General features: G+C 43.5%; 3 long non-coding RNA genes across 3 annotated transcripts; 2 read left to right on the top strand and 1 right to left on the bottom strand.

Annotated features, from left to right (window-relative positions):
- Positions 1-1204: 1204 nt before the first annotated feature.
- On the bottom strand, positions 1205-10519 carry LOC134380486 (uncharacterized). The gene is made up of 3 exons (XR_010023881.1): positions 9711-10519; positions 6813-6960; positions 1205-4778 (listed from the first exon to the last, which is right to left on the bottom strand). It is a non-coding gene; the product is annotated as an uncharacterized LOC134380486 (long non-coding RNA).
- Positions 9314-21642, top strand: LOC134380487 (uncharacterized). Its single transcript, XR_010023882.1, has 4 exons — positions 9314-9429; positions 9858-10072; positions 21126-21290; positions 21486-21642. It is a non-coding gene; the product is annotated as an uncharacterized LOC134380487 (long non-coding RNA).
- A 2242-nt stretch (positions 21643-23884) lies between these two features.
- LOC134379690 (uncharacterized) lies at positions 23885-24692 on the top strand. The gene is made up of 2 exons (XR_010023818.1): positions 23885-24010; positions 24480-24692. It is a non-coding gene; the product is annotated as an uncharacterized LOC134379690 (long non-coding RNA).
- Positions 24693-27032: the final 2340 nt, after the last annotated feature.

Raw genomic sequence — 27032 nt, 5'->3', positions numbered from 1 at the left:
CTTCATCTCCCACTGTATACCAAAATCAACTCAAAATGCATTAAAGACTTAAGTATAAGACCTGAAACTATAAAACTACTAATGAAAAACATAGGGGAAACACTTCGGGAAGTAAGATTGGGCAAAGGCTTTATGAATAAGACCCCAAAAGCACAAGCAACAAAAGAAAGTAAATAAATGGGATTGTATCAAACTAAAAATCTTCTGCACAGCAAAGGAAACAATCAACAGAGTGAAATGACAACCTACAGAATGGTAGAAAATATTTGCAAACTCTGCATCCAACAAAGAATTAATATCCAGAATACACAAGGAACTTAAATAATTACACAGTAAAAAAACAACTCATTTAAAAAATGGGCAAAGGGGGTGAATAGATATTTTTCAAAGGAAGACATACAAGTAGACAACAGGTACTTTAAAAAATGTTCTACATCACTAACCATCTGGGAAATGCAAATTAAAACCACATTGAGATATCATCTCACCCCAGTTAGACCAGCTATAATCAAAAAGGCTGAGAATAACAAATGCTGCCAAGGATGTGGAGAAAGGGGAACTCTCCTACGCTGTTGGAGTACTATATATCAGTACAGCCACTATGGAAAACAGTATGGAGGTTTCTCAAACTATTAAAGATAGATCTACCATATGGACCTGCAATCCCACTTCTGGGTATGTCCCCAAAGGAATGGAAATCATTATGTTGAAGGGATACCTGTACTTCCACATTCATCGCAGCTCTGTTCATAATAGCCAAGATATGGAACCAACCTAAATGTCCATAGATGGACAATTGGATAAGGAAACTGTGGTATATATACACAATGGAATACTACTCTGCCGTAAAAAAGAATGAAATTCTTGCATTTGCAACAACATGGATGAGCCTGGAGACACTTACGTTGAGTGAAATAAGCAAAGAACAGAGGGATAAATACCAAATGTCCTCACTCATAAGTGGGAGCTAAGAGAGAAAGAAGGAAGAAAAGAAAGACCACAGTGGTGCATTGGACTTGCATATCTCGAGGGAGAGAACATACCTAGGGTATGTTCTGGATCTGGCCATCACATCTTGCACACAAGTGATGACAATCATCTTTGTACCCCATGAATATTCATAACCAAAAAATAAATAAATAAATAAATACATAAACAAATATGTAAATAAATAAATAAATAAAAAGAAAACAAAATGGCTCGAAGGAGACAGGAATGGAGAGTTATTGTTTAAGGGGTACAGAGTTTCTATTTAGGATGATAAAAATGTTCTGAAAATGGGTAGTGGAGGTGCTGCACAACATTGTGAATATACTTAATGCCCCTGAATTGTACATTTAAAAATAGCTAAAATGGTATAATTTACATTATGTATATTTTACCACAATAGGAAACTAATATATGCATAAGTTAAAAGCATCACACAATACAAAATAATATAAAATGAGAAGGGAAAGCCTTCCTTCCCCTCTCCTCCTCCTCTTAATAATTACTTTAGGGTGTTTCTAGTGGTTGTCTCCATAATTCTGAATCATCTGTGCATATCTCTATGCCCTGACTTCCCACTGCAGGTAGTGTCTGGGGCCCTCTTCTCAATATAATAAGAAACTGAGTGCACTTGCACTAACCGCCATCAACCCTCTGCCTCCATCTCCTGATTTTTGATACATTACAATTTTGGGTTTTCTACTGGTTAACATTTAGCTTTAAACAACACTTAAACCTTTATTTTCTGAAACTTTTTAATATGGAAAACTTCAAGCATGTATAAAAGCAGAGAGAAAGAGTACAGTAAGCCTGTGTATACTCAGAACCCAGCTTCTATTATGAACCCAGAGTCAATCTCGTTTCATGAATATATCCACTTACTCCCATCCATCAATTATCTTGAAACAAATCTTAGGCATTGTATCATTTTATCTGTATATTTTGGTATATATTTCTTACAAATAAGGAATCTTTAAAAAACAAACCATAACCTCAATGCTATTACCACACCTAAAAAATTACAATAATTCCTCAATATAGCCAGTCTGTTGAAATTATACTATCATTTTTTTCCAGTTTGTTCAAGTTAGGATCTAAATATCTATACCAGAATGACTTGACACGTCTCTTTAGTCTCTTTAAATCCATAGGTTCCTCGCCCTTCCTTCCCATTGCAATGTAATTTGTTGAGGAAACTGGGTTGTTTGACTTATAGAGTTTCTACTCTCTGGATATTGATGATTGCACCCCAGTGATATTGTTCAGCATGTTCTTCTATTCATTGTATTTCCAGTAAATTGGCAATTAGATCTAGAGTCCTGCTTAGATCCAGATTTAATTTTCTGGCAAGAATACTTTATACATAGTTCTGTTAACTCCCACCAGGAGGTACATCATGTCTGGTTGTCTCTGTGAATGATTCTAGCTGCTCTTGGTGACAATTGCCTAGACCCTTGAACAGTTGGAGTGCTTCTATAAAAAGAAATTTCTCCTTTGACTATTTGGTTATCCTAAGGCAGAGGAAAAGCAGAAATAATTGCTTGACTCTTAATTACTTTAAAGCTTGTTTAATTGCCGGTTTTTATAATGATGAGTTGATTTTCTAGCATTCTCTGACAGCTACCACTGAGTTTCTTTTTCTTTGGGTATCGTGATGAACTTATGTTTGATGTGTTTCAAACCATTGCATTTTTGTTCTTATTGATGCTCAAATTGTCCTATCTTTGGCCAATGAAAGCTTCTTCAAGTTCACTCTTGAGTCCTCTTGACCTGACTCCAGGAGTGTTTTGTACCTTCCTCGTTTTCTGATATGAGTAGATGTTCCCAGCTCAGGTGGCACATTTGCTGCCCCACACCTGGATTAACCATTTCTCCAAGGAGTTCTAGTTACTTTTAGTAGAGAAATGGTATTTAGAGAACATAATTTGGACATTTGAGTGCTCATTGCTATTAGTTTGGACATTTGAGTGCTCATTGCTATTAGTTTGGTCATTGTAAAACCTTTATTTCTAAATTCATAAAATTCAGACTATTTATTAACTCCCTTCCCTAAATAAACGAGAAATTGGAACACCTTCATTTTTTCCCACTTTTTCTCTCCAACCTCCTCAACTTCTATCAGCTGTAACATTACTTTTACTTCTTCAAGACAAGTAACCTTGCCGTTTTGTTCTGTGATTATAATTAATCTCCCTCCGATCTGATCATCACATCTTGGACACTGGGGCTGATAGTCAGCTCTGTGCCCTACGAATATGTATAATCAATTAAAATATTTCTTAAAATCTCCCTCACTTTACACAGGGAAGGGCAGTGACACACTTGGTTCCATTCACAGACAACCTGCAAGAGATAATTTTCATTTCTCTATTGGATTCCCTGCCTTCTGCTCAATACATGTAATGTTCCACTTTGTGTATGTTTCTTCTTTTCTTTTTCCTTCCTATTCTCCTTCTCCTTCCTTTGACCTTTTTTCTCAGAGTTTTCCTTCTAGTTAACTTTTTAGTCTACTTTATATGTGCATAGTTACAAGTGCCAAAAATCTCATGAAAAACAAGAGATGATAAAATCACAATATATCAAAAACCGTTGAATGTAATAGCAAAAGGAAGTCATGCATTATCAATATCAGCAATGAACAACATCACTATTGATTTTACAAACTTTAAAAAAAATCTTAGGTATGTGTTTCTAAATAGTAAATATTGTCCCCTTTTGAACTTGAAAAAAAAAATCTCCCTCACTTTGCCAATTTATTGGCCAAGATTTATGATAAAGCTGTAAACAAAACAAACAAACAAAAAACCACAGCATTTGCAAAATTACAATGATCATATACTGATGAACTCCTCAAAAATGTATGAATAGATCCATACAAAAGGAAGTGTACACTGGGCCACTGGAAGGAAACCTTTGTAAATCTCACAGCCAAGTGGATTCTTTTTACAATTGCAATCAATTGCTCAATGTCATGCCACTTTCAATTCTGCTCCATATTTTTGCTGATGGTGTGCAGCTACTTATTTTCCCTGGAATTTCTAGCTGTTTTATTTTTGTTGTGGTTGACAGGAGAAATGTATGTTTTCATCTGATCAAAAATTTCTAGTTTCCTTCCTAATCATAGAAAAGGGAAATGAAACTCATTTGCATTTTGAAGACCTACAGGGTAGAATTCTTTGATATTTCTCACTTTAATTTTGACCTATGGTTTTCTAGACTTGCTGCATAGTTTCCAGCTATTTTCATTGCATTCCTGAATTAATTTCACTTTTCCTGGATCACAGATATTCTTTCTTTAAATTCTTATTTTGCTTTGATTGAATACATTTTCATATACTTTTTTACTCATTGAAAGTTTTATGGAAGATAAACTTTCTGATTCCTTCCTAGCTGAAACTGACTTTATTTCTCTTTCCCATTTGATTGATAGTTTGGCTGGGTATAGCATTTCAGGTTTGAATTATTTCTCTCCTAGAACAGTAAATACATTTTTTTTCTGCTGTCTTTTAGCACGTAGAGTTGTCAGTTATAAATCTCATATCTGTCTTTGTGATAGTTCTTCCCAGTAGACTATCCACCATCCATTCTTTCCTTCTTCTTTCTCTCCAAACCCTGATTTTGCTCAAATATCAAGACCATTGTTTTGAAGGAGGGTCCCCTCCCCGGTGCCAGGCAAGGATTCATGACTCAGTTCACAATAAATCCATTCTTCTCATAAGTGATTGATTTAGAAATTGGCTTTTGGATGTTTCCATTTGAGGACAAGATGACTGTAAATTGTTGCAGCCATTCTGTGACCATAAGGAGAAGAGCAAAATATGTGAGTTAGCAGAGCAGAAAGACTAAAAGAATCTAGGTTATGGATGATGTAATTAAGCAGTTGAATTAACCAATCCTTAAAACTAACTACTTTACACTGTAAAATTTTCTTTTGTAAATAGATTTTAGATAGTCTTACTTTGAAGATCTCTTTGCCTCTTGAAAAGATTCTTTTTATTATGATTCATAACTCTTACTTTGAATATTTGGCACCTCACTTGCCTGGTTTTTATGTTAAAACAATATAGGCCAAATGTTTCTCCAATCTCTTCTTAACAGAGGGATAAGAAACTATGAAAAAGAATGCCTCTCTACAATAAATTTGGTAGACTTAAGAGCTGAAACTCTGTGAAGAGTTAATTTAGCTTATTACCTCAACTGTGAGCAGGGTTGATGAGAAACTACCCTCATAAAATTGCTTCACATGCTTTTCACAGACACAGAAATGTTATCACCTCCCTTGCTGTGGTGCATTCCAACATGTCAAAGCCAAAGAAGGATGCCATGGCGTCAGAGTTTTATCCCGAAATAAATGTGGTGGCATTTGTCCTGATAGATCCAGTTTTCACTAGGAAGTGAAGGCATTTCTTGCTTCAAAGAAACCAACTAATGCGCCAGTTTATAAAACAGAAAGATGTAAGGAGGTGAGAGTTTGAACTACGGAAATGACTTTGTTTACAAAAGTTCTCTTAGAGTGTTCTTTTAAACATAGAATTCACCAAATGAATTTAAAATGTAACTTCATTTCCAAACACAAAAATTCAAAATAATACATATCTAATGGATAACTCGTTTTCAGCAACAATACCATCAATTTTACAAAACCCTCCTGTTTTGTAGTGGCTTGAGGGAAGCCTCCACTGTGGGAGTAGCTTTTGCCTTCTCTCCACGGGACTTTCCTAAGGTGGGGACGTGCTCAGCTCCCCTAATTCTTTCCACATGGAGGCTACAGCCATCTGCAGTTGTAAACCACGATTCTTTGACACGCAAATCCCAGATGGTGCTTTGAATCAAAGGCCCATATTGCAGGCAGATTTCTAACACATGTGGTTTAATTTTTTTTTCTTATTCTCAATGAATGCTCCTTTTAGAAAAAAAGAAGATAAATACATAAAAAAAGAAAGAAAAAAAATCACTCATTACCCAAGACTGTTAATATTTTGGTATTTATCCTTCTGGGTGTTTTTGAAGCATATTTATTTATAATTATTTGTCCCTATAAAAATGGGATTGTCCCCTGTATGCTCGGGGCTGTACACCGTGCTGTGTGTCCACACTCCATGCCATGGCTCACGTACCTTTCTGACCAGGTTTGTGAACCTAACAGCATGGTCAACTGCTGTTGACTAACTTGAAGGGAAGTTACATGTTCACCAACATGGACCCAAGAGCTACAATGTATTGAGCACCTACTGTTTGCTAATTGAGGTTCTTCATTCATTATTTCTCACAGCAACCCTCAGGGATGGTTCTTCAGCCCTCTATGCAGATGTGGAAACTAAGACTGAGGCTAAGGCAGAACTTAAACTCAGATTGATTTTGTTTCAAAGCCAGCATTTTCTATAGCACCACAGTGCCTCTGGATAGGCCGCTGCAATGACCTCCAGAGCAGAGGGATCTGGGGTGGATGCAGCAGGAAGGGGAAGATGCTACCCACCCGAGGACAGGGAAGATGGAAATGAGGATGATCTGTACTACTGCAATGGATTTACCAAGAGGAGGAACCAAGAGGATGAGCCCAGGAGTTGCTTTCTGCAGTGCCAGGAGTGGGACGCCAATGGCTAGGGTTAAGCCTCAGTAGGAAAGGCAGGGTCTAGGGTGGATGAGTCAGGAGGCCGAATGGGTTCCCTTGGGCAGAGCTGGCTGGGGAAAGCTTGGAGGCTGACACAGCTTGCCAGGCCCCCAGTCCCCTCAGGAGCTCCATGTCCCAGGCTTGCCTCTCCAGCCCCCTTTGGCAAGACTCCATCCCAGAGTACAGATCTGCTCCCCGTCACATCAAAACTCACCCATCTGTAGTTGCATCTCTCTGAACACGTTCTCTGCTAAAACTAACTACAGGAAGGCATTGATACTGTTGGTTAGTGGAAGTTATTGGCTCAATGTGTTTCTCTCTCCTGGATATTTGCACTTCAACAGCATTGTTGGTACCGGGAGCTGGGAAGACAAAGATAAAGTCAGTTTCTCTTAAGTGGCTCATTATAGTGGGGAGACAGACATTAAATGAATATGACACAAGGGGATATAATGACAGGTATGTGCAAAGGGTTCTGCTGGATTTTTGTTTATTGTTTTCTTTCTGTGTTTTGTTGCCCCTCAGGAGAGATGGGTGAGAGTAGCCCTGGAAGAAGGTGTTTCAATGGGGCTTCGAGGTAAGAGTAGGAGATGTCTATCAGGTCACTGGGCAGGGAAAGCAGCATAACTGATCCCTGGAAACAGTGACGGTCAGTCTGTTATGGCTACATACAGTAGGCAGAGGCCGGGGGGCTGGCTGGACTGCAGAGGGCCTCGTATGACATGGTAAGATATGGGGCTGTAGCCTGTGGGCAGCTGGCCCCAACAAACTTAAAACTGTTTGGAGTAGTTGTGTTCTGGACAGATATTCCTGGGAGCAGAGGAGTCTGGATGAATTGCTTGGAGAAGGGGAGACAGTATTCTGGAGAATTCAGGAATGTGGACACTTTCAGCAGGTGGTGAGGGTGAGTTTGGGTCAGGGAGGCCTCTTCCTAAGCTTCCAAGAAAGACTAGCTCTGGCCTCAGGGACAAGGGAAAGGAAGACAGCCTTAAGGAATTGTAGGGAGTGCTTCCTGATCCCCAGGGAGGTGGATGGGGCAAAAGCCCACCCTCCAGCCCTTGCTGCCCCCTCAGGGTCTGCAGGCACCTGCTGCCAGGGTGGGGGTGAGGGTGAATTGCCTTGTAGCACCCAAGGAAATGAAGATCCTTGGTTATTCTTGAATCTCAAAAAATCCTGAGAATGGCCAGCGGGGGGCGCTGGCCTCAGCTGGCCAGAGAAAGGTCCTGATAGTCTTTCCTGTGTTAGCTTTTTAATGGCAATCAAGCTTTGTATAACTTTTCCACTTTCCAAGGCCGGGAACACCACAGGAAACAGGCTCTGAGATTATTTGTTAGGCCCCAAGAAGGGGTGTCCAGGTAAGCATGCAGGCTCTGACCCTGAGAGGTCTCAGGCTGGGGGCAACCTTCCAGTGGGTGAGAGCCAGCAGGGGGTGGGGTGTGGCCTGCCAAACAAATCAGTTTTAAAATGCAGTTAAAGAGATGGCGGTATATTCTGGTTAAGAGCAGGCACTCTGGAGTCTGAATGTGGGTTTGAATCCTGGCCCTGCTGCTTCCTTGCTGCATGCCTTGGGAAAACCGCTTTATTTCTCTGTGCCTCAGTTTCCTCATCTGTAATATGGACAATAATGATACCCACATCTATAGCATTTAGAGCAGCACCTGTGAGTCCCGCTTTACTAGAAACCCAGAGTGGCCCACATCTCAGGAAGTCATCCCATTCAGACACAGCCTGGCCAAAGGCTCTTCCTCCGTTCCTCCTAGGCAGGCGGCAGTTGCACCGATGGAGGCCACCCCTCACTCCCAACCCTTACTTCCTGAGATCCAAGGACAAACTGATGCCCGGACACACCCAATTAGAGGGCAAGGGTCCGTGGCACTCCTATGCAGAGCCCAAGATAGCACACTGTCCAGCTGTACCTGGACCCCACCCCACCAGATCCCCCCTTGTCTGGAACTTCAAAGTGGTTTGGTTTTTCTTCCTTTTGCATTTGGATTCCTGGAATATTTAATGGGGTGTGTTAGAGCAAAACAGCCATAACTTGCAGCCTTTCTGTCCAGATAAAACAGGTGCATAATCCCTCTTTAGCCAAGCCTGTCAGCTGCAGCAGCTGGGAGCTCCCACCTCTGGGAGCTCTGCGTCTGCCCCTTCCTCCTGTCTCAGCAGCTCCCCAAATGCCACTCTGTTCAGGGCCTTCCCAGCACCCCCCCCCCCGCCCCCTGCTGTCCTGGCCTAGTGCAAAGCACTGCACTCCCTCCCATCCTAGCTGTGAGAGTCTGAGGTACAAACAAACATGTTTTCTTGTCAGCAGTGCCTTTGGCTGAATTCACAAGATTTTGGGGAGGAGAGGGTGTTAAACCCAGTGGAAACCACACTGTGACAGGTGTGCGGAGCCATCTAGGTGAGCTCACCCTCCCCACCTCCCTCCAAGGTGGTTCTGGGGTTAGAGAATGTTCCTGCATCTCCTCAGGGACAGTCGGGCAGTACCAGCTGGGCCCACGGTGGCCAGGCCACGCAGCCTTTCTGCCTCTGTGCGCGAGGTGTCTCAGCTGGCCCGTGTGTGTGTGTTTTCCCCACCCTTCTTTTTTCTGGAGGTTTCCCAATCATGTTCTAATGTAAACGATACTGTCGGAGAGGCCGGTGGCCCCTGGGGATTTGTGCTGAGCAGTGATGGATGGCCCGGGATGGAGTCCACATTGGTCCCACCTCTCGCCTGGCTCCAGAGCAGACCTGTTAGCACAGCCTGACTCGGATCATTTGTCTCCAAGTACCAGGGGATTTTCAAACAGCTGTGGAGCCAACCGTTTCAAAAGGGAGCATAGTTCTGCTTTGTGGTAAGAATGACACTCGCCGCCTGGGCTCCAGAATCCAGACCCCGGATTCCTGGGGCGCGGGGTGGGGCGCGTTTCCTCTTTGGGCCTCTGTGTCCCTGCCCGGGTCACTCCGTCCCCGCCCACGTGGTTGTGCCATTTAGAGCCAGCATGGGGCTCAAACTCAGGGCACACTCTGGTGGAGGACACTGTCCCCTCTCCCCCTGTCCCCGCCACCTCCCTGCTGTCAAACACTCAGGGGCAGCGTGGCGTGCCACCAAAGCCTGGTCCAGCCCCTACCTCACCTCTGGCCAGAAAGGAGGTTTCTTTCCACAGATGCAAAATCGTTTTCCTTCTTCCTCTGCCTCTCGTTGTCCCCCGTATTCCCGCCTCGCCTCCTTTCCTGCCCTGCCTTACGTCCTGCGTCTTCTCTCCTGGCTTTCCTTCCCCAGGGAGGCCTTGCTCCGAGGAGGGAAGAATTCGGGTCTGGAGTAGTCACCCCAGTGCTGGGGGTTGGCGTGAAGGTCCCCAGGAGTCAGAGGCAGCCATGGTCGCCTCTCCCTCTGAAGCCTCCTCCTGGGTGTCCTTCTGTGACTTGCTTGGAAGCCCAGCAGAGCCCTCGGATGCCCGTGCTTGTCGGGGAGAGTTGGAGGAAGGAGACGCTGGGGTAGGAGCAGGGACAGGGACAGAAAGAAGCTGGAGGAGAGGCCCGAGGGTGTGGGCGCTCTCTCTGCAGAGGCCTTGCCCTACGTCCCCAGAGGGGGTGGCAGGAACCCCAGAGGGGCTGGGGTGGGCACAAAGAGCACAGCGAGAGAGGGAGACAGAGACAGGCAGATGGAAACGCAGCGAAGTCACTCAGAGGGAGAGAGACCAAGAGAATGGACACCAGTGTCAGATAATCAGCGACACACGGTGACCGGAGGGGGGGGGAGCCGAGGGGGAGGGGAGCCACAGGCGACCTCACGGCTGCATGGAGGGGCCGGGCTCTGAGGCGGGACCTGGAGGCGGGGGTCCCCCCTCTCCCTTCCAGGACTGCCACCCCGATGTGGAGCGGAGGGGGGAAGGCCTCCCCACCCCGGGGCCGTCTGCACAGAGGTGACTGTGCAGGAGCCGCTGCAGCCTCCTGAGCCTCCCAGGCACTTGTGTCCAAGTGAGCCGGAAAATTCTGGAACCCAGTAGGTTCAGCCAAGGGGTCGGCCAGTGTGCAGACTGCCACCTGCAGAAGATTCCCTCTTCCATGCCTGTGGCCATGTGGTTGGGACCACAAGAGCCTCTGGTGGACAGAGGACCTCGGGAAAATCGGGACTTGCCTCGTGTGGTCCCAACCGGGTCTGTGAGATTGGAATGGTTCATCCCACTGGGTGCTATGGAGCCAAGTTGGGATTAAGCTCCGTGTTGTCCTCAGAGCTGTCTCTATAGCAGAAAATCCCAGTCTCGGGCCGTCAGCCCAGGCACGATCCCCAAGGATGGCATAAGCAGGCTACTTGGGGACACAGCACCCCTTGTTGTGACTCCCCTGATCACCTCCTCAACTTAGTGACCAGCTTTGCTAAGCCCAGCTGCTCCTTTCCCTTCTCCTGTCCTCCACCTTGCGATGCAGCAACGTGGGAAGAGAGGACCCAGAACTTAACAGCTCCTTACACACACACACACACACACACACACACACACACACACACACACACACACACACACACACACACACACACACACACACACACACACACACACACACACACACACACACACACACACACACACACAATCACTATGAAAGCAGCCATAACCACATTACAGAACTTTCAGAAAACGGAGAAGGGGCAAAAAAAAAAATCCCCCCATGATCTCAAAGAGAGCTGCTGAACTGTTTCCTCTTTTTCACATGCAAATAATAATTTTAAACACAGTAGTAGTTTTGTTCTCTATACAATTTTGAGCCCTGCTTTTCTTTCTTTTTTCCCCTAGTTCAGGATTTTATTTAATTCACTGAAATAAAGCAGCTGAAAGTGCATCTCTCATCTGCATCGCTGAAACGTTGATTTTAAATGTGTACATGAAAACACATTGGAAAACAGCATTAGAAAAAGGTTCAGAAATATCAGTATAAAACCTATGTAAAGAACAGTGATACATCATTTTTAGTCTAGAATTTAGTTTAGTTCACTGAAGGAAAGCAGTTAAAAGTGTATCACTAATCTACTTTGCTAAAATTCTGATTTTAAATACTTATATAAAACCAACTGAAAACCAGTATTCGAATAATGGTCCTGAAACATCAGTATAAAACTTATGTAAAAGAAAATGATACATAGTTCCTAGTTCAGAATTTGGTTTAATTCACTGTAATGAAGCAGCTGAAAGTGCTTCTCTCATCTAACTGGCTAAAATTCTGATTTTAAATGTATATATGTAAACATACTGTAACCAGCATTTGAAAAAAGGTAAAAAACCTTAGAATTAAATTTACATAAAAGGCAATGGTTCATAATTCTTAGTATAGAATTTAGTTTAATTCACTATAATGAAACAGCAGAACTCTGATTTTAAGTGGAAAAAAGGTCCAGAAATATCAGCATAAAACTTACGTAAAAAACAATGATACATCATTCTTTGTTCAGAATTCAGTTAATTCACTGTAATAAAGCAGATGAAAGTGAATCTCTCATTTACTGTGCTGAAATTCTGATTAAATGTGATTAAATGTGTGTACGAAAACTTATTTAAAACCAGCATTGGAGAAAAGATTCAAAAACATCAGTATAAAACTTATGTAAAAAACAATGATACATTATCTCTAGTTCAGAATTTAGTTTAGTTCACTGAAATAAAGCAGCTGAAAGTGCATCTGTCATCTACCTGGCTAATATTCTGACTTTACTTTTTTATTTTTTATTTTGTTATAAAATTTAAACATTTTTTGTGGACCTTTACCAATTTCTCCCTTACCCAACCCCCTTCCCACTTCTAGTGTCCTCAGTTCTGTTCTTTCCTTTTGGGAGTTCAAGGAATTATTGTGATTGTTGTATCTTTCTTTCTTGCATTTTTGTTGTTGTTGTTTGTTTATTTATTTTTTCAGCCCCCACTTTTGAGTGAGGACATGCAGTATTTTTCTTTCTGTACCTGGAAGCCCCGCTTTTCTCACCTAACATTATGTCATAATTTTAGATGTAATTGTATAGTCTTAACAGCTATCATTTAAAATGAGAGGTTAATATTCCAGGAAATGGATGTACTATTGATAACAGTCCCACATTTTGTTCTGGACATTTAGGTGAGTTCTGTTTTTTTCACTGCTCCAAATAGTACAGCAGTGTAGCTTTTACTGCATTTTGAGTTTGTCTCTGGGACAGGTGAACCACTGTCAGGTCCGCACAGCCCTGCCCTGGGGTATGTCATACTTTCTAAGTTGTTGGAGAAGTAAAGCAAGTAACAGACCCAGCATTCTCAGTTGGCTGAGCTTTGGTGACATGGCCCCAGGTGGGGCTGCTGAGATGGTTTTTAGGAGGCATATGTGGTGATTTTGAAATGCATCAGGTGCTTCTCTAGGTGGGCCACTTTCCCATCTTCCCCCCAATCCAGAGTAGGAAGCAAAGTTATCATGATAAAGGTACAAGTACAATCAACTCTCTCATCCAAGTGGGGAGTATTTATTACCCCTCTGGCCTGATACCCCAGGATCCCACACAGATGCTGCCACCAGCAGCAGTGAGGGCCAGGGCCAGGGCTGGGTGCTGACTGTGCTGCATGCCTGCAGCTAGGCATTTCTCAGCTTTAACTGAAGTAAACGCAGTTAGGAGATATAACTCCCATATTTGTAAACGTGAAAAATATGAAATGATGCAACAATTTAATGACAAAAATATCAATCTATTATTTTTGTCAAAATAATAGCATAGAAACATTTTATTGATATGAGACGCTATTTGTGGGGAAAGCATGATTCCATTTTTTAATGAAAAATTACAAATTACACGCATACACACACACACATGCCTGGAAAGCTAAAAATATACACCTAAATATTAGTAGTGTCATTTCTGGATAGTGGAATGACAGGTGAGTTTTATTTCCTCTTTTTGCTTAACTATATTTTCTACTTTACTATAATGAGCATATAATAGTTGCATAATTATTAAAAAGATGCTCTCTATAGTACAATAATATCCTTCATTTACATTTGTTTTCACTTCACAGAGCTCTTTTGTAAACACTATTGTATTTGATCATCACAGCAACACAAGGATAAGGTCAGAACACTATAGTTGACCCTTGAACAACACAGGTTTGAACTGCCTGGGTCCACTTATATGTACCTTGTTTTCAATACAAGCATACTTCACAAAGTTCATAGAAAGATTTGTTCTATTTTTTAACTCTATTTTAATTCTATTTTTCCATGTACTTATCTTTTAATTCTATCTTTCCATAACTTTTTGAAGTACATGGAAAGATAGAATTAAAAGATCATACAAATCTTTCTATGAACTTTTTGAAGTACCCTGGTAAATACTGTACAGCATTTTAAATGTATTTTCTCTTCCTAATGATTTTCTTAATAACATTTTCTTTTCACTAGTTTTCTTTATTGTAAGAATACAGTATATAATACATACAATATGCAGAATATGTGTTATCTGGTCAACAGTAGGCTATTTAATAGTTATGTTTAGGGGGAATAAAAAGTCATACATGGATTTTCAACTGTGAGGGTCAGCACCCCTAATCCCTGTGTAGTTCAAGGTCAATTGTATATGTTCTTATGCTTAGGAAGTTGTCTTGCCTCCCTGAGGTCACTCAGCTTGCAGCTAGAAGTGAGGTGAAGCCAGGATTTCTGATGCCTGGTTCACGATTTGCCATGGGACCACACTCCCTCGGCTGGAATTCTCTCCATCCAAGACCTTCAGCTAACTGGCTCCGACAGACATCCCTTAGCTCCATTCTGCTTGATAGAAAGTTTCTTAACTTCTCCAATATTGACAAGGGATCTAAAAACACAGCTCTGAAATTTCAGTGCCCTGCCTAGAGTCTTTGGTGACTCCTCAGGACTTGAGGGCAGAGGCTCTCAGTCTTGGACATTCTGGGCTGGATCATTCTTTGTTGTGGGGGACTGTCCTGTGCATTGTAGAATGTTTAGTAGCATCCCTGGTCTCTTCCTACTAGATAACAGTATCACGTGCTGCCCACCCCCACAGTTGCCTCAACCAAAAATGGCTCTAGACAAAACCACCCTCCCCCGGCCTTGGGAACCAGTCAAAGCCCCCGGGCCCTTCACCCTGACCTCTGGTTATTTCTGCAGCCTCTCCCTCCCCAAGCCCCATCTCACATATTAACCTCAGTGTCTGTATCCTCCTTCACCTCCACCTTCATCACGTTGAGCTTCTCAGGCAGGTGTGAAGCCTTTGATCTATTTCTCTCTGACGGCACAGCCCCCTGTGCTGGCACTTCAGGTAAGTGTGCGGAAGTCACACAACTTCTTGTCTGTCTTCTCAGTCGAGTGTGAGATCTTGAGCACAGAGACTGTTATTTTCATCTTTGAACCCCTCATGGCCTGGGAAGGGGACATTGTAAGAACTTCATAAATACTAAGGCTGGAAGGAAAGAGGAGAAGAGGAAAGGAGGGAAAGGAGAGAAAGTCCCTTACTTTGCTGCAGTAATTAAAGGATATTTTTGTGACCTAGTCATCTAGTTTTGTTGCTGGTTTTGAAAGGTCTGTTTATGTCTTGCCAAGTCTTTTTTCTTTTTCTTTTTCTTTTCTGTCCTTGGCTGGTATGGGGATCCGAACCCTTGACCTTGGTGTCACCAGCACTATGCTCTACTGAGTGAGATAAGTGGCCAGCCTGAGAAGAGAGCTTTTGTCTTTTGAATTGCAAGAGTGCTGTAAAAGGGAGCCACAGCCAAGCTTGTCTCATCAACTTGAGAAATGCAGAGATTTGATGATTTTGTACCTGCAGCAGCAGTGGCAGCAGGAATTGCAGCAATAAAACCAGGGAAGGTGGGTTTCTCAGGCTGCTTTGAGCCTCAGTTTCCTAATCTGAAAAAATGAATGATAAAAATGCCCACCTCGTGTTACACTTTTCACCGTGTAATGGAGATGCAAAGAAGATTACTCAAAGCAGCATGAATGCAATGAGAAGCCCGAAGGGACTGCACCTCAGCAGCTCCTCTGTTAGAAGGAGAAACTGGGTACAGCCTTGATTCAGAGTTAGCTTCTGTTTTTATTGTAAAAACAAGGAAGTTTCACAAGAAAAATCAGTTGATTCAGTCATTTCAAAAGGACACAAAGACATGGGCAACGTGACAAAAGTTATCTATGGCTAAGTATAGCTTAAACAATAGAAACTAGTAACATCATTTAAACTAACAATGTGACATTCCAAAGTACAATTGGTGAAAAGCTAAGTTGATCAAACTGTGATCATTATCTAATCTAAAATATAACCTCTCCTTAAATGATTTAAGTAAGAGTTACATTCTTATGATTAAATCTAAGTATAATTGTCTCTAAAGTTTCCACCAACAAACAGCTTGCCCTTAGCGAACATTTTTTCATATTTTTCCCTACAGCAATTCTTTCAACATCTTTTAACAATAATCAGGATGTCCCATCCCTAAACAGTGATTAGAATTGATTAGATGGGCCTTTGCCCACTAGCTGTAGGCCATTGCCTCCTAGCTAAGGACTTTTGTCCCATAAGTTCTTTAGCTAAAGAGCCCTGTCTAAAAATCAATCGAGAATCAAGATTTTTAATCCTCTACAACCTCAGTGTTGTCAGTGAGGATGAGCTGGTCCATGTGGTTGACTGAACATAGTCGAAATCTGATCTGTAACATCTGCAGGACCTTGCCCAGTAGTCATGGAAAATGGGCCGTCATCTAGCCATCTAACCAGCCTGTGAGTGATTGCATTTCTCATCCCAGAGGCGGCGGTGAAAGCAAATACACCCAACACCCCTCCAGAAGGGAGCTGCCAGGTTCTTTCTCCTATTGCTTTGTTTTGCTACAGCCCTTGGTGGCTGCTTTCCCTTAATTTACATTGTCTAATGCCTCAGGGGTGTTTTGCCCTCTTTTACCAGCTTCCTTCCTGGGTCATTCTCTAGTTTTGTCAGGGCTCTCTCCCAGGTGACTGGATCCTTCCTGTCCCAGGATGTATTGGTCTGACTCAGTCCGTGCGGCAGCTGAAGCTTCCCGTTAGGAACAACACCTCCAGCAGTGGTAGCACCTGGGTGGCCTTTTGGAACCCACTGCTGCTCCTCTGATGCTGGGATATGGTTTGAAGGAAGTGGCAATAACGATAATAGCCTTTCTGTCCAGCAGATATCAGTGATGCCTCTGGGTTCCTTGCCCTCAGAGGATGCTGCCCTTATTACTGCTGTTGTGGTTCTGGAATGGCCAGCACAGAATCCAAAGACAGAACCGTGAAATTTGCTGATCACAACATTGCAGGATGCTGTTGAGGAAGTTGGCCAAAAAAAAAAAAAAAGAACAGATAAACAAGATTTCAGCATCTGAAAAATCTGTTTCCTCTAAGCAGTGGGTCGTTCTTGTCCTGTGGACAGTACAGGTCTTGCAATTGATATTTCCCTCATTGCTTATGCTGCTAGGTAGCTTAGAGTCAAAATTGTGTCCTGCCTGTCTGTATTTGGGGCCAACCATTTTGTATGCATTTCTGTGAGGTCATCTGACCTTTATTTTCCTATTCATGTTTCTCTTCAGTTCCTCAATGGTTTTTATTGTTATTATTCTGAATGAAAACAGCTTGTATGAGGTTCACAGCATCATTTCTCAACAATCAGCAACTTAGAAAACAAGCATCTCTGTCCCATTGTCTCCATGCTGTAGCCAAAGGCTGCAGGAAGCAACAGCCCTCATAACCAGGATTGCTTGTGTTGTGTCTTCTAGGTTCATTTAAAATCTCGCCCTGTCATTTATGTTCTCTCAGTCCTATGGGAGGCTGTGCTAGTTCTCACAGCTCTTTGCAGAACTCAACACCTGGTGGTAAAGAGGAATTAAAGTGGAACTAAAGGGCACATCTCTGTTGAGACAAATGGTTTTCAAAAGAAATTATCTGAGACTTCTCACAGCCCTTTCTTAAGACGTGCCTGCCTTCCTAGGTCCTTCCCTCCTTCCTTCCATCTTCCCTTTCTCTCTGGCTCCTTTCCTCTCTGACCCTGCTTTCCTTCACGTGTATGTCACTTACTAGCTGACACTAGTAACTAGCTGAGCGAGTTACTTCACTTATTTGAGACTTAGTTTTTTAGCCATAAAAGAGGGATTTCCAAAAACCTCATAGGATGATTACATGAATTACATTGATGTATGTAAAACACTTAGTATGTTGTCTGACAGTCAAAGTGCAATAAATGTTAGCTATTATTATTATTCATTCAACAAACATTTATGACATATTGTGTGTTAAATGCTGCACATATACAATCAAACATCTCAAAGAAAAAATAATTCTCTTTATTTGAACACACACACACACACACACCCCATAGTAATTTGGGGGCAGAGAAGCACTGATCTCTCACCAGTGATGAGCAGTTGTTAAAAATTCTAGGAAAGGCTGGGAACTGCACGCTGCTTTATCTTCTTCTAGAAGCCTGCAGGAGGTTGCTTTCATTAGTTCTCATTTCCTTTCCTCACCCCATTTTGTGGTATTTTCCTCCTTTTGCCTCTGAGACCCTCCTTCTCTGGCTTGGGGTTCCTTTAGGGCCCCCAGACCTTGGCCATACTCTAGCCTGGGCACTTCCCAGGACTGAAAATCACCGTCCATTCCTACCTGGGCTACTTCAACTGTCACTACCTTTATGTAAATCAGCCTTAAAAAATTGGGTCTCTGTATTATATTTGCCTGCTTTTCTTCTCAGGGTGGCCCGATTATTCTAGGTTTCTCTTTCTGCTTTTGTGAACCTGTGGTCCCTCTGGCTGCCACAGGCTCTAAACACCCGCAGCTCAGTGATGCCATAAGTGATTAATCTGTGGCTAGTTTCCTCCCGTCTTCCCCAGAGCGTGTGCAGTGCCCATTCATCAAGATGCCCAGATAATTGAAGCAATCCACCTGCATTCAGGGCCACGCTCTGGGCAGTGACTCTGGGCTGGGGATCTGTTGTGTTCAATGTAATTACTCCTTCTCAGTGAATCCTCAGGGCTCCTCAGCCTCCTGCAGATCCTCATCACCTGAATGGCTTTTCTGTAAATGCTTCTCCCCTCCACCCTACCAAGTCCTTCCGTGGATTTAAATCCTAGACTGGCTTTAGCAATAGTCTTACCTTGACCCCGAGAAGGAAGAATTGTTGTCATTGGAGAACCAGACATATGGAACGGGCTTAAAGTGCAGTTTGAGGGAGTTGAGTCAGCCATCAGAAAGAACCTTTTCCCCTGAGCCCTGGAGAAACTGAAAGACAGCACTACTACCACCGAGGAGCGTGACGGGATCTTTTTAAGAAAGCTCCAGGGGAAGGGGAGAAAGTTGATCTCTTGAGGGACTGCTACTAGAGAATTGAATAACCTCCCCGCATCCATCCCCAATGCAAGGAGAGTTCTTTCAGTTGGAAGAGATTGTAGCAATCATCTATTCCAACCTCCCTCTCAATGCCAATCTTGGCAAAACCCATTTTTAGCATAAATCCTCCTTAATTATTCACACATTCACTCATTTCACAGATACCTATGACTCAGGACACCATATTGCCGGAGTTTCACTGTCCCAAGCACAATGCCACAATAGATCACAGCTAAGTAGTATCTTCATAACATAGAGGAAAGAAAGAGTTACGTAAATGGCATCAAGATTGTCTCAAGACTGTAAAGCTAATAAAAACAGTAAACATCACAGTTGTTTTAGGAGTTGTTCTTTAAGGGCGGTTTTGCATTGAAGGGGATGTTACGTCTTCCAGCCAATGCCAATCAACAATGGTAATGAAACAAAGCATCATAATCACTGCAACAACAACAAAAAACTCCTCATGTTATAGTTCTGTGAGTGTACACTATGTAACAAAAGATCTGAAAGTCAGTATTAGAGCAGGTGTGTGACTCAGAAATATTTTGCTCTAGAGACCCAGAGGACTTGACGTAGTCTTTGCCCTTGAAGCCCTTTGCATATCAAGACATAAAAAGTCTGGCTGCATTCAAGTCTTCCAAAACATGGCCACAATGTTATCTCCTACTAAAGGGCTGTATTGGACCTTGAGAGGTCCTAAGCACTGATATGATTATTGTGTTTCACCTCTTTCCTGCACAGAAATAAATATAAAACAGTATTAAAAACGTAACATAAGTGTAGGGAAGTTCAACTGTGTCTTGATTTTTTCTATAATGTCTTCTTGATGCTTTTTTAAAAAAAAATATCAAATAATAATTTCTTAAAACAAAATTTTTGGTGTCTCTGCTGTGTTAAAGCATGTGCTCAGCTTGATAGCTGGGTAAAAAAGCATTGTCTGCCGTGTCCCCCAAGGACCCTCTATTCAGCCCACTCTGATCTCCATCCTAAGCTCAGGACTTCATAGGCTCTTGGACTTCCTTCATGCCTGAATCTCTTTCTTTCTTCTCTGGCTACATAACTCCTATTTTCACTTATGGCCCTGCTCGATTCTCATATCAGCATCTCCACCAAGACCCTTCCCCGCCAAAGAAGCCCCCACTGACTATTCCTATACAGAGAAAGCTCTCTGATCTCCCATAGAAAGTGTTGACTGCATCACTTAATAATATACCACTCGGTAAAATATCTCATGTTATTTCATGCTTGTATTTAAATTTTTTAAAGTGTTCCTGTGTTATTTTCCGAGTGAGCCTATGAGTTTTTGAGGGCAGGACTTGGGTCTTACATTTCTGTGTCCCCCCTCTTGGTGCTGCCAGGTACATAGACAACACTCATATTTCTATAATGCTTATTCCTTGAGTCAGTGCCTCTGAAGCTGAGGAACAAAGAGACTCGCTTTGGAAGAGAAAATTCTCTGAACCTTTGAGATTACACCCCACTTCCGAAATATGGCATTAAAAGTTGGTGATTACTTGGATGCCAATGGAACGATAAATTAAAACACACAATCAAGCACTGAATAACATCAAAGTGAAAATATTTAAGTATCTTGCAAAAATTTTTAGACTCTCAATATTATATCTCAACTCCCCCCCATTCACCTCATCCTTGCTCCCCCCCATCACCTTCCACTCTAATCCGAGTTTGAGAGACACTGAGTTAAGTCTTTAAGAGCTGTTATCAAAATATCAGTATGACTCACCCATTAACTCCTTAGCTCCTCTGATTTTTATTAGATTAGTCAGCTTTCACTTAGAAGTGCATGAGGAGAGTTGTCACAGGTCAGCTGCATTTTTATGGGGTTAGAGGAAGGTTGGAAAGGTCTAGAGCTTTGGATCCTGACTACTTCTGATATAGCTTCTGCAGGTCAAGCTTTTCTGTATTAGGGAAAGAACCAGGAGGAACATCGTTAAGGGAAGGTGGAGTTTCAAGAAGGAGGTGGTTACGGATGCCAGGCGCTGCAGACAAGCAGCATGAAATCTAGGAAGTGGGATGTTTTGCAAAGCAATGCCCACCAAGAGAGCAGTGTCAGGAAAATGGGAAGATGAGATGGAGCAAGATTGCAGCTGTAGGTTGGGTATTAAGTAGGAGGTGAGAAGATAGAGGTAGTGAGTGGAAGGGAAGGGAGCAGTTGAGGAGGGACAGAGATAAAATAATGTCTTTGTTTATTTAGTTTTTGGACAAGGAGATGAGCACATGTGTAGCAGAAATGACTGAAGATTCAAGAGAAGTGGTGCGAGTGACAGGACAAGAGTGGCCAGGGTGGGATTGAATCAAGACTGCAGGAGGAGGAATTGGCCAGAGGCAGGAAGAGGGAACTTCTGCTTCTGAGAAGCAGGTAACATTGTTGGTGTTATATCGGGTTACATATGAGGTCTTTGATTACGAGTGGCAGAAGCCAATTTAAATCAGGTAAGCTAAACAAATAAACAAACAAAACCAAACGATGGCTGGGCTTCAAAATTATCCCAAACCAGGACTTTCTCTATGTTGCTCTCAGATTCTCTCTGCATCTGCCTCATTCTTCTCTCAGCCTCTGCAGGCCTCAGCTTCTTCAGTCTGGCGGGGAAACAAGGCTGCCATCAACTCCCAAATGTTACATCGCAACAGCTGCAGCCTTGGGAGAGAGACTGGACGGACCCTCTTGGCTCCAAGCCCCAAAGTCTAGAAAAAGATTCTCACTGGTCCATCTGGAGTATTTGTTTATATATTTGTAGATTTTAATTAAACATTTAGTACTTTTAATTTTCCAATGTTCTTTTCTAAAAATAAGCTTCATTATTTATACTTAAGGTTTATGATATGATGTTATGGGGTACATATACATAGTAAAATGACTGCTATAGTGAAGCAAATTAACATGTCTCTTATCTTGAGTATTTAAGAGCCCAATATTGGGTCAATAAATTGTGGCTAGGCTGTGGACAGGAGGTCCTACATAAGCACATGCCAGCACCCATAGGGACCACACAGATGGAGTGGAAGGAGGGGTGGTTTGCATTGAAGAGGGGATCTAGAGACAAAATAATGGGCATCCATTGATAGATGTAGTTTGGAGGTGGAGGAGAGCTTAGAAAGTGAGACAGGTTCATATCTCAAATTGTTTTTGTTAGTTTGCTGTTTGTTGTTGTTCTTGGTAGTTAGGGCCTCTGCCAAGAATTAGGGGATAGAGGGGGATTTGGGCTACTGAAGGCTTGAAACTCTACCATGTGAAATGAGAAAGACAACAGAAGGACTGAGCACTGTTGAGAAGCGTCTGAGGGTAGAAAGCATAATTGTGCCATGGGGTCAACCCAGATATATTTACTTAGCAAACGTTATTGAGGACAATTTCCATAATTGCCCAGCCTTCTAGACGCAGAAATAATAAAAACAAGTCTTTGGGCCGACCCAAGGTTGGAGAGCAGAAATACAGGTGCTTTGGGTACAGGGGACATAGGAGTTGAGGTGGAGGGTAGGACTGAGGTCGGGGGAGACCTGTCCACAGAAGGGGACTGTGGGACATGAGTGCAAGGAAGAGGGAGAGAACTTGGGGAGCCATCAGAGAAGAGCTAACAAACTGTTGTGTCTCAGGAATGCCTCTTGTGATGCCCCACGGAGACGACCTGTTGGTAGAATGAACACATCCTGGCTTGCTTGGGAAAATTCCATGAAATTATCAATGGAGCCTCTTTTTCTTATCAAGATGTTCCAATTTGGATGCTGAATCATGTGGTCAGCCCATACAAGGCCAGGTCTAAAGTGACTGAGGAAGATGGCTTCTCAGGGATGTCACTTTCTTGTGTGGTATAGCCCCAGACCCAACAGTCTGGAAAGAGTAAACTCGGGCTCTCAACCTGCTTCTCTCCTCTTGGTCCCACCAAGGGAAATGGAGACTCCTGGAAGTCTCCAGGGCTTGCAGATTTGGGCTCTAATGAGAAAGGATCAGAGACAGTAACCCTGGCCTGGCCCACTGGCTCACTGCAAGGAGAGGCCACATAAGCTTGAGGCTGGAGGAAATGGCCCTATTCCTTGTTGGCAGCAGGCGTGGAAATACTGTTAGTACCCAAACTGCACTTCCTCAGGCTGTCTGATACACCCAAGGCGCCTCAAGGCAGGGAGTCCCAGAAACCACATGCAGATTCTGACCCCTCATTTCTGCTTTTTTTGGAATGAAGAAGTCAAGAGCCATGCCCAAATCAACTTCGAATCTCCCACAGTGGAGACCAGTGCTGTCTTGCACAAAGTAGATTCTCACTTATATGATTAGAAGACTTTGAACCTGGTTTGCAGACCTAAATGTGCAACAATATACCACAGGAGATGGGACAAGTGAGGATGGGGGAGAAGCCTAGAAGGAGCAGAATTTTTTCCTGACCCCAGCTGGTGATCAGTTTATACCCTAAAGCAGAAGGATTAATAACCAGGGTAAGTTTGTCCCAGTCAGAATGTAACTATAGATGTGGGCTTATTGGGTGAAACAGCTAATCCTTTCTACATTTGGTCCACTTATGAAATATGATGCCTGGGGTTGTCAAAGCACGATTTTTCCGTGTGGGCCTGCTGTGGGGTGCAGCCCTCCTCCTGCGCAGAGCGAGCAGCTGTCTGTGGACCCTCTGGGCTCTTGCCTATTAGGTGAGCTGACTTCTCACCGGACTGATGATGGAGGGGAAGGGAAGAGGCATGTGTGTTATGTGCATGGACTCTCGGGGGAGGAAGGGTGTAGCTGAAAGAAAATGTCAGGTGTTGTAGTGGGTGAGTGCACAGAGAAGCTGGAAGAAAAATAACTCTTTTGGAAAGATTTAAGGTTCATTGCAACTCCAAGTCCCAGAGGCTTGAGGGGTGGGGAGGCAAGAGGAGGAGGACAGGAGGCTGAGGGACGGGGGTGCACCTGCGTGTACACGTGCCCCCGATCTGAGCCAGCGGACACCCAGGGATTTGCAGTGTGGTTATAGTTGGAGGCTCCAAAGCCAGAAGCCTGAATTAATCAAAGAGCTGCTGCTGATGGAGCAAAGATGAAAGGGTTTCCAGGCCAGTCAGTGATATGCTTGGAGTTTTTCCCTCGGCAGCCACCCTGGGGTGAGTAACAGGAGACGCACGCGGTTCTCTCCCAGGGCTGAGGTCTGTGAATCGGTCGAGGTGGGGGAAGGGAGGCACCGAAGGAGCCCAGCGGGATTGGAGGAGTGGGCGTGGCCTGGGGCGTGGCCGTCGGGAGGGGGCGCTGAGAACTCGGGGCGGGGCGTGGCCCACGCCGGCGCCTGCGCCGGAGCGGCCCCTCCGCCCTGCCGCGCATTCCCCGCAGTCGCACGTGGTCGCCCCGCCCATCCCATCGCCCCGCCTCCCGGTGGGCGGGGCGGCCTTGCAGCTCCTCCCCCGAGGCGGAGGGCGAGGCGGCCACGTCCCCCGCCGTCCCCCGCCGGTCTCTGTTGGGGGCAGCCCGCACCCATCCAGCCGAGGCTGCAGCCCTGGGAGCAGAGAACCTCAGGTCACTTACGCCGAGTGGTCACGGGCTAGGCCCTGTCGCTCCCAACTTCTCCCTTCTTTTCAGTCCCAGGCAGAAGGAGCAAGAGAGGTTAAAGCTCCGTTCCAGAAACTAAGAAATGCCCCGGGGTTCTTGGAAGACGTTGAGAGGAAAAGCAGAGCGTCTGGCATCCTCATCCATGCTCCTGAACCAGTAACAGCATTTGGCTGAGGAGTCCCCATGGGTGGGAAGAAAAGGCCTAGTGACTGGGGACTTTGAATAAAATCTTCTTTCCATTTTTTTCTCCTTTCCTTTCCCTCTGTCCTTAATTAACTCTCCTCTCCCCCCAAGCACAAAGAATATGGAGCCTAAAAATCCTTCTCCCACTGGGCAAGGTGGGCCACCGGAGCCCACCGCTCAGCCAGGGAGGCCGGGCTGCACAGGGAGGGATTTGGCCTCTCCTGCACGCTCCGGGGTGGGGAGGCTCACATCGCCATGGCAACGAGCTCTTCCCGTGGGAATAAGGAACTCCAGAATGTGGAGCAAATGGGAAAGGGACCTCCCGAATGCCAGCTGGAGCCCCAGACAGGCGGGGTGAGGAGAGGTGGTCTGCAGGGGCGGGGGATGCGGCTGAGCCTGATGAGGGACCCCAAGGGTGGATCCTGGGCTGTGGGAGTTTCCTGTGAGTCAGATGGGGCCACGCATGCTGGACACTGACATGACGTGCTTTCCCACTGCTGCCAGTGAGCAGCTGTGTTTGCTGACATGCTTAGAAACAGCCACTGCCAAGTCCTGGCCTGGGCTAAGTGGGACAGTTCACTTCTGTGGGTCTGCTCCAACCTCCCCTAGGTGGCGGGACCAACAGCTCCTGTTGTTGGGAGAACAGGAATTGAGCTATGAAATTCAGTTCTATGTGGCTGCAGCCATTGATTTCTGATTTACAATTTTTAAAGAAGTTTTAAAGGTTTTAAGAATTATAAATTATATATTTTTTTCTAATTCAGAAATGTGTAAAGAAGAAAATGAAAATGATCCAGGTCCCCAATCTTCCACCCAAAGATAACCATTGTTAACATTCTGTTGTCATCCTTCCAGATTCTTTCTGTGTGCACATACACACATGGATGTAGGTGTATTTACAAAACTAGATTACACTGTACGTGATGTTTTCTCACCTGCATTTTCACTTAATTTGCCACAGACATGGAAAGATGTAGAAAAATCTATATTGTTATTGCTAATGGCAACATAGGATATACCATAATCTATTAACCAATTTGCTATTTCTGGAAATTTAAATTGTTTCCCTAATTTTAATCTTCTACACACACACACACACACACACACATTTTGCATACTCTGTTAATTTTCTTTTTTTTTTATTTATTTATTTATTTATTTATTTATTTATTTATTTTTTTAAGTTTTATTTTGTCGATATACATTGTAGCTGATTAATGCTCCCCATCACCAAAACCTCCCTCCCTTCTCCCTCCCCCCCTCCCCCCCAACAATGTCCTTTCTGTTTGCTTGTTGTATCAACTTCAAATAATTGTGGTTGTTATATCTTCTTCCCCCCCCCCGTTTGTGTGTGTATGTGTGTATGTGTGTGTGTGAATTTATATATTAATTTTTAGCTCCCACCAATAAGTGAGAACATGTGGTATTTCTCTTTCTGTGCCTGACTTGTTTCACTTAATATAATTCTCTCGAGGTCCATCCATGTTGTTGCAAATGGCAGTATTTCATTCGTTTTTATAGCTGAGTAGTATTCCATTGTGTAGATGTACCACATTTTCCGTATCCACTCATCTGATGATGGGCATTTGGGCTGGTTCCAACTCTTGGCTATTGTAAAGAGTGCTGCGATGAACATTGGGGAACAGGTATACCTTCGACTTGATGATTTCCATTCCTCTGGGTATATTCCCAACAGTGGGATGGCTGGGTCGTATGGTAGATCTATTTGCAATTGTTTCAGGAACCTCCATACCATTTTCCATAGAGGCTGCACCATTTTGCAGTCCCACCAACAATGTATGAGAGTTCCTTTTTCTCCGCAGCCTCGCCAGCATTTATCGTTCATAGTCTTTTGGATTTTAGCCATCCTAACTGGGGTTAGATGGTATCTCAATGTGGTTTTGATTTGCATTTCCCGGATGCTGAGTGATGTTGAGCATTTTTTCATATGTCTGTTGGCCATTTGGATATCTTCCTTAGAGAAATGCCTACTTAGCTCTTTTGCCCATTTTTTAATTGGGTTGCTTGTTTTCTTCTTGTAAAGTTGTTTGAGTTCCTTATATATTCTGGATATTAATCCTTTGTCAGATGTATATTTTGCAAATATTTTCTCCCACTCTGTTGGTTGTCTTTTAACTCTTTTAATTGTTTCTTTTGCTGTGCAGAAGCTTTTTAGTTTGATATAATCCCATTTGTTTATTTTTCCTTTGGTTGCCCGTGCTTTTGGGGTCGTATTCATGAAGTCTGTGCCCAGTCCTATTTCCTGAAGTGTTTCCCCTATGTTTTCTTTAAGAAGTTTTATTGTCTCAGGGTGTATATTTAAATCCTTAATCCATTTTGAGTTGATTTTAGTATACGGTGAGAGGTATGGATCTAGTTTCATTCTCCTGCATATCGATA

This window comes from Cynocephalus volans, chromosome 6 (assembly GCF_027409185.1).
Source record: "Cynocephalus volans isolate mCynVol1 chromosome 6, mCynVol1.pri, whole genome shotgun sequence".
Taxonomy (NCBI): Eukaryota; Metazoa; Chordata; class Mammalia; order Dermoptera; family Cynocephalidae; genus Cynocephalus; species Cynocephalus volans.
This window is presented reverse-complemented; position numbering and strand designations above follow the sequence as displayed.